The sequence below is a fragment of the Oncorhynchus masou genome, chromosome 23 (assembly GCF_036934945.1).
Source record: "Oncorhynchus masou masou isolate Uvic2021 chromosome 23, UVic_Omas_1.1, whole genome shotgun sequence".
Taxonomy (NCBI): domain Eukaryota; kingdom Metazoa; phylum Chordata; class Actinopteri; order Salmoniformes; family Salmonidae; genus Oncorhynchus; species Oncorhynchus masou.
In genome coordinates, this window is record NC_088234.1 from 90,119 (window position 1) to 97,814 (window position 7,696).

Consider the following 7,696-nt stretch of genomic DNA (forward strand, 5'->3'; position numbering starts at 1 on the left):
TTTAGAGGTGTAACCAGACCTCAACCTTCTTGATCCACCCTCCTTAATCCAGTTGACTCTCCAATGGGGAAACTATGTTTCTCCTCGTTCCCTCAGAACAACAGATCTGCTTCATTTCAAAGGGAGATTGTATCCATTCCTTATGTCACAACTTACTGGAATACATTGGTCACTAATATCTGTTGGGAAAAGTCTGGTTATTACCACACAAATACCTGCTTGTTAACAAGGTCAAAGAGGTCTCCTTCAGAATGATCCATGAGTATTACCCTGAGAATCATTACCTGAAGAAACCCAAAAAAGACATTAACATTGATTGTACTTTTTGTGTTGAGCATCCAGAAACAGTTAATTTATTTTGGCATTGTCTACATGTAAAACAATTATGGAAAGATATTTATAGTTTTATAATTGTTAATATTCTTGATGTCTTTTGTTTGTTTTGGGAGAATGTGCTGCTCGGTCTCCTTAACCATAAAATCGATAAAGAAAACCTATTTTACCTTTATAAATTCAAATGTGCGAATGGAAAAATGTCATATTCATAAATGTAAATTCACTAATAAAAAAACTTCCGTGTTTTCTTTTACGAATTCGAGCAGTAAATTAAGACCATTCAGCGGGGCGGCAGGGAAGCCTAGTGGTTAGAGCGTTGGACTGGTATCCGAAAGGTTGCAAGTTCAAATCCCCGAGCTGACAAGGTACAAATCTGTCATTCTGCCCCTGAACAGGCAGTTAACCCACTGTTCCCAGGCCGTCATTGAAAATAAGAATTTGTTCTTAACTGACTTGCCTAGTAAAATAAAAAATAAAAAAATTAATTATGCAAATCAGCCATATCTGTCTTGTAAAATAAAGGTAAAATTAAAAGTAAAAATAAAAAAATCTTCTGTTCAAACAATCAATCTGTGATTCTTTTAAGGTCTTTATATAATCTGTAATTTGTTGTACCCCCCCCCCCCCCAGCATATGTTATCACTATCTATTTACGTACTTATTGTATATATACAGACTATTCTACATTATTATTAAAATAAATATGTTAAAAATAAATAAATTAAATATAATGGATCAGCTAGCATGCTGTGGCTGGTTTGTTGCTATGCTTTAGAGAGAGGACGGAGAGATGAGAGAGAGATGAGAGAGGAGGGTGAGATGAGAGGAGGGAGAGATGAGAGAGAGAGATGAGAGGAGGGAGAGATGAGAAAGGAGGGAGAGATGAGAAAGGAGGGAGAGATGAGAGGAGGGAGAGATGAGAGGAGGGAGAGATGAGAGAGAGAGATGAGAGGAGGGAGAGATGAGAGAGAGAGGAGGACAGAGAGGAGGGAGAGAGAGATGAGAGGGAGAGAGCAGGGAGAGATGAGAGGAGGGAGAGATGAGAGAGAGATGAGGACAGAGAGGAGGGAGAGAGAGATGAGAGGGAGAGAGCAGGGAGAGATGAGAGGAGGGAGAGATGAGAGAGAGATGAGGACAGAGAGGAGGGAGAGAGAGATGAGAGGGAGAGAGCAGGGAGAGATGAGAGGAGGGAGAGATGAGGACAGAGAGGAGGGAGAGAGAGATGAGAGGGAGAGAGCAGGGAGAGATGAGAGGAGGGAGAGATGAGAGAGAGATGAGAGGGAGAGAGCAGGGAGAGATGAGAGGGAGAGATGAGAGAGAGAGATGAGGGAGAGATGAGGGAGAAAGCAGGGAGAGATGAGAGGAGGGAGAGATGAGAGGGAGAGAGGAGGGAGAGATGAGAGGGAGAGAGCAGGGAGAGGTGAGAGGAGGGAGAGATGAGAGAGAGATGAGAGGAGGGAGAGATGAGGGAGAGATGAGAGGAGGGAGAGATGAGGGAGAGAGGGGGTGATGGAGTGAGAGGTATATTTTTAGACATGGTAGCTGTTATGCTGGACGGTATGATGTGGTAGTTGGTATGGTCAGTCTGTCTCTATTACCTCAGCGTCAGGTCAGTCTGTCTCTCTCTCTTGCCTCAGCGTCAGGTCAGTCTGTCTCTCTCTCTTGCCTCAGCGTCAGGTCAGTCTCTCTCTCTTGCCTCAGCGTCAGGTTAGTCTGTCTCTCTCTCTTGCCTCAGCGTCAGGTCAGTCTGTCTCTCTCTCTTGCCTCAGCGTCAGGTCAGTCTGTCTCTCTCTCTTGCCTCAGCGTCAGGTCAGTCTGTCTCTCTCTTGCCTCAGCGTCAGGTCAGTCTGTCTCTCTCTCTTGCCTCAGCGTCAGGTCAGTCTGTCTCTCTCTCTTGCCTCAGCGTCAGGTCAGTCTGTCTCTCTTGCCTCAGCGTCAGGTCAGTCTGTCTCTCTTGCCTCAGCGTCAGGTCAGTCTGTCTCTCTTGCCTCAGAGTCAGGTCAGTCTGTCTCTCTTGCCTCAGCGTCAGGTCAGTCTGTCTCTCTCTCTTGCCTCAGCGTCAGGTCAGTCTGTCTCTCTTGCCTCAGCGTCAGGTCAGTCTGTCTCTCTTGCCTCAGCGTCAGGTCAGTCTGTCTCTCTCTTGCCTCAGCGTCAGGTCAGTCTGTCTCTCTCTTGCCTCAGCGTCAGGTCAGTCTGTCTCTCTCTCTTGCCTCAGCGTCAGGTCAGTCTGTCTCTCTCTCTTGCCTCAGCGTCAGGTCAGTCTGTCTCTCTTGCCTCAGCGTCAGGTCAGTCTGTCTCTCTTGCCTCAGCGTCAGGTCAGTCTGTCTCTCTTGCCTCAGCGTCAGGTCAGTCTGTCTCTCTTGCCTCAGCGTCAGGTCAGTGTCTCTCTTGCCTCAGCGTCAGGTCAGTCTGCTTCTCTAGCCTCAGCGTCAGGTCAGTCTGTCTCTCTAACCTCAGCGTCAGGTCAGTTTGCCTCTCTTACCTTAGCGTCAGGTGTGTCTTTAGTTACCTTCCACTGAATGCAGGGAGACATTAATAATTTTTACAGCAGCTCAACCAGTGACATTTTTATGAGAAATAATAGTATTTATTGTTTGTGGACTTGGACAAAAGGGGAACATTTCCTGTTTCAAGTGTGGCTGAAAGTGGGACGTAAATTCTCACAATCTGTTTTTAGTCTGCTGGTTTAGTGTAACTGAATGCAATGATGTGGATAATAAAACACAGATGATGGAGACTAATTGGACAATCAATCAATCAATCAAAACCTGTCCTGTTCACTGAGCACATGGAGTGGAGGTTTGAAAACTGGAACAAGGCTGACACCTGCTGGTGAAATGATTCTACAACACTGTATGAAAATCCTTCTTGACCAGCTCCAGGTATGTTTAGAGACATGGTAGCTTCTTGACCAGCTCCAGGTATGTTTAGAGACATGGTAGCTTCTAGACCAGCTCCAGGTATGTTTAGAGACATGGTAGCTTCTAGACCAGCTCCAGGTATGTTTAGAGACATGGTAGCTTCTAGACCAGCTCCAGGTATGTTTAGAGACATGGTAGCTTCTAGACCAGCTCCAGGTATGTTTAGAGACATGGTAGCTTCTTGACCAGCTCCAGGTATGTTTACAGACATGGTAGCTTCTTGACCAGCTCCAGGTATGTTTAGAGACATGGTAGCTTCTTGACCAGCTCCAGATATGTTTAGAGGGGCGGCAGGGTAGCCTAGTGGTGGGAGCGTTGGACTAGTAACCGGAAGGTTGCAAGTTCAAACCCCCCGAGCTGACAAGGTACAAATCTGTCGTTCTGCCCCTGAACAGGCAGTTAACCCACTGTTCCTAGGCCGTCATTGAAAATAAGAATTTGTTCTTAACTGACTTGCCTGGTTAAATAAAGGTAAAATAAAAAATAAAATAAAAGAGACAGGTATGACAGGTATGTTTAGAGACATGGTAGCTTCTTGACCAGCTCCAGGTATGTTTAGAGACATGGTAGCTTCTTGACCAGCTCCAGGTATGTTTAGAGACATGGTAGCTAGCTGGTATGCTGGACCATGGCTGGTGGGATAAATAAATACAGTAGGGGAAGAGCTGGAGCCCGTGCTACAAATGGGTGTTGCTATGGTGACCAGTGAGCTGAGATAAGGCGTGGCGTTACCCAGCAAAGACTTATAGATGACCTGGAGCCAGTGGGTGACGACAGCGTACAGGTCGCAGTGGTGGGCAGTATATGGGGCTTTGGTGACAAAACGGATGACACTGTGATAGACTGCATCCAATTTGTTGAGTCGAGTGTTGGAGGCTATTTTGTAAATGACATCGCCTTCCGTTTGAATTAGCACACATGGATCTGGTCAGATCGTTACGTCATACTGGCAAGTAATAACCCAAAAAGTGTTAAACAAATCAAAACATATTTTATATATTTCAGATTCTTCAAAGGAGCCACCCTTTGTCTTGATGACAGCTTTGCACACTTGGCATTCTCTCAACCAGTTTCATGAGGTAGTCACCTGGAATGCATTTCAATTAACTGGTGTGCCTTGTTAAATTAATTTGTGGAATTTCTTTCCTTCTTAATGTGTTTGAGCCAGTTGTGATGTGACAAGGTAGTGGTGGTATACAGAAGATATCTCTATTTGGTAAAAGACCAAGTCCATATTATGGCAAGAACAGCTCAAATAAGCAAAGAGAAACAACAGTCCTTCACTACTTAAAGACATGAAGGTCAGTCAATGCGGAACATTTCAAGAACTTTGAAAGTTTCTTCTACGATGAAACTGGCTCTCATGAGGACCGCCACAGGAATGGAAGACCCAGAGTTACCTCTGCTGCAGAGGATAAGTTCATTAGAGTTACCAGCCTCAAAAATTGCAGCCCAAATAAATGCATCACAGAGTTCAAGTAACAGACACATCTCATCATCAGCTGTTCAGAGGAGACTGCATGAATCAGGCCTTCATGGTTGAATTGCTGCAAAGAAACAACATTCTAAAGGACACCAATAAGAAGAGACTAACTTGGGTCAAGAAACACGAGCAATGGACATTAGACCGGTGGAAATCTGTCCTTTGGTCTGATGAGTCCAAATTTGAGATTTTTGGGTCCAACCGCCGAGTCGGCGAACGGATTATCTCCGCATGTGTGGTTCCCACGGTGAAGCATGGAGGAGCATGGATGAGGAGGTGTGGTGGTCAAACAACAAGTCATAATCTTCACGGTGAAGCATGGAGGAGCATGGATGAGGAGGTGTGGTGGTCAAACAACAAGTCATAATGTGCTCTTCACGGTGAAGCATGGAGGAGCATGGATGAGGAGGTGTGGTGGTCAAACAACAAGTCATAATGTGCTCTTCACGGTGAAGCATGGAGGAGCATGGATGAGGAGGTGTGGTGGTCAAACAACAAGTCATAATGTGCTCTTCACGGTGAAGCATGGAGGAGCATGGATGAGGAGGTGTGGTGGTCAAACAACAAGTCATAATCTTCACAGTGAAGCATGGAGGAGCATGGATGAGGAGGTGTGGTGGTCAAACAACAAGTCATAATGTGCTCTTCACGGTGAAGCATGGAGGAGCATGGATGAGGAGGTGTGGTGGTCAAACAAGTCATAATGTGCTCTTCACGGTGAAGCATGGAGGAGCATGGATGAGGAGGTGTGGTGGTCAAACAACAAGTCATAATGTGCTCTTCACGGTGAAGCATGGTGGAGCATGGATGAGGAGGTGTGGTGGTCAAACAACAAGTCATAATCTTCACAGTGAAGCATGGAGGAGCATGGATGAGGAGGTGTGGTGGTCAAACAACAAGTCATAATGTGCTCTTCACGGTGAAGCATGGAGGAGCATGGATGAGGAGGTGTGGTGGTCAAACAACAAGTCATAATGTGCTCTTCACGGTGAAGCATGGAGGAGCATGGATGAGGAGGTGTGGTGGTCAAACAACAAGTCATAATGTGCTCTTCACGGTGAAGCATGGAGGAGCATGGATGAGGAGGTGTGGTGGTCAAACAACAAGTCATAATGTGCTCTTCACGGTGAAGCATGGAGGAGCATGGATGAGGAGGTGTGGTGGTCAAACAACAAGTCATAATGTGCTCTTCACGGTGAAGCATGGGGGAGCATGGATGAGGAGGTGTGGTGGTCAAACAACAAGTCATAATCTTCACGGTGAAGCATGGAGGAGCATGGATGAGGAGGTGTGGTGGTCAAACAACAAGTCATAATCTTCACGGTGAAGCATGGAGGTGTTCTGCTGGTGACACTGTCTGTGAATTATTTAGAATTCAAGGCAACAACAAAAATCTGTGAAAGTAAAGTCTGTCAATGTTTACATATTTAAATCAATATTTATATATATCATATTTAAATCTGCTGTTTCACAATTATTGTAAATTTAAGCTTTAAAAAAAAATAACATGCCAGACAAGACAGTGTTTGAATCAAATGTATTAATGGAGTGGAAATGAGCTGATTTTGTGATCTGTAAAGTAAGTGAATCTGTGTGTGTGTGTAACGGTTTTCTTGAGTTGAAGGAGAGGCGGACCAAAACACAGCGTGGTTATTATATTAATAAAGAAACTACACATGAATAGACTAACAAAACAAGAAATGTGAAAAACCAAAACAGCCCTCCCTGGTGCAAACACAGAGACAGGAACAATCACCCACAAAACCCAACACCAAACAGCCTACCTAAATATGGTTCCCAATCAGAGACAATGACTAACACCTGCCTCTGATTGAGAACCATATCAGGCCAAACATAGAACTAGACAAACTAGACATGAAACATAGAATGCCCACTCAGATCACACCCTGACCAAACAAAACATAGAAACATACAAAGCAAACTATGGTCAGGGTGTGACAGTGTGGGAGGCACATCGACGCAGATGGTAGTGAATATCATTAACCGCAAATTAATAGGAAAACATTAAAAACGTATCAATAGGACTACGTTTAGCCTAATTTGAAACAAATATCGCCCGAGGTAAAGTATATCATTATAAGCCGAATAACACATTACCTACTGTATTCTTTTTTTCTACCTTTATTTTACTAGGCAAGTCAGTTAAGAACAAATTCTTATTTTCAATGACGGCCTAGGAACAGTGGGTTAACTGCCTGTTCAGGGGCAGAAGGACAACCTTTCGGTTACTAGTCCAACACTCTAACCACTAGGCTACCCCGCCGCCCTGCCTTCATAGCTGTTTACATACAGTTGAAGTCGGAAGTTTACATACACCTTAGCCATCGACATTTAAACTCAGTTTTTTCACAATTCTTGATATTTTATCCTAGTAAAAATTCCCTGTCTTAGGTCAGTTAGGATCACCACTTTATTTTAAGAATGTGAAATGTCAGAATAATATAGTAGAGAGAATTATTCATTTTCAGCTTTTATTTCTTTCATCGCATTCCCAGAGGGTCAGAAGTTTACATAAACTCAATTAGTATTTGGTAGCATTGCCTTTAAATTGTTTAACTTGGATTAAATGTTTTGGGTAGCCTTCCACAAGCTTTCGAAAATAAGTTGGGTGAATTTTGGCCCATACCGCCTGACAGAGCTGGTGTAACTGAGTCAGGTTTGTAGGCCTCCTTGCTTGCACACACTTTTTCAGTTCTGCCCGCAAATGTTCTATAGGATTGAGGTCAGGGCTTTGTGATGGCCACTCCAATACCTTGACTTTGTTGTCCTTAAGCCATTTTGCCACAACTTTGGAAGTATGCTTGGGGTCATTGTCCATTTGGAAGACCCATTCTTTAACGACCAAGCCTTAACTTCCTAACTGATGTCTTGAGATGTTGCTTCAAAATTTTCCACGATGTCAAGCAAAGAAGCACTGCGTTTGAAGGTAGGCCTG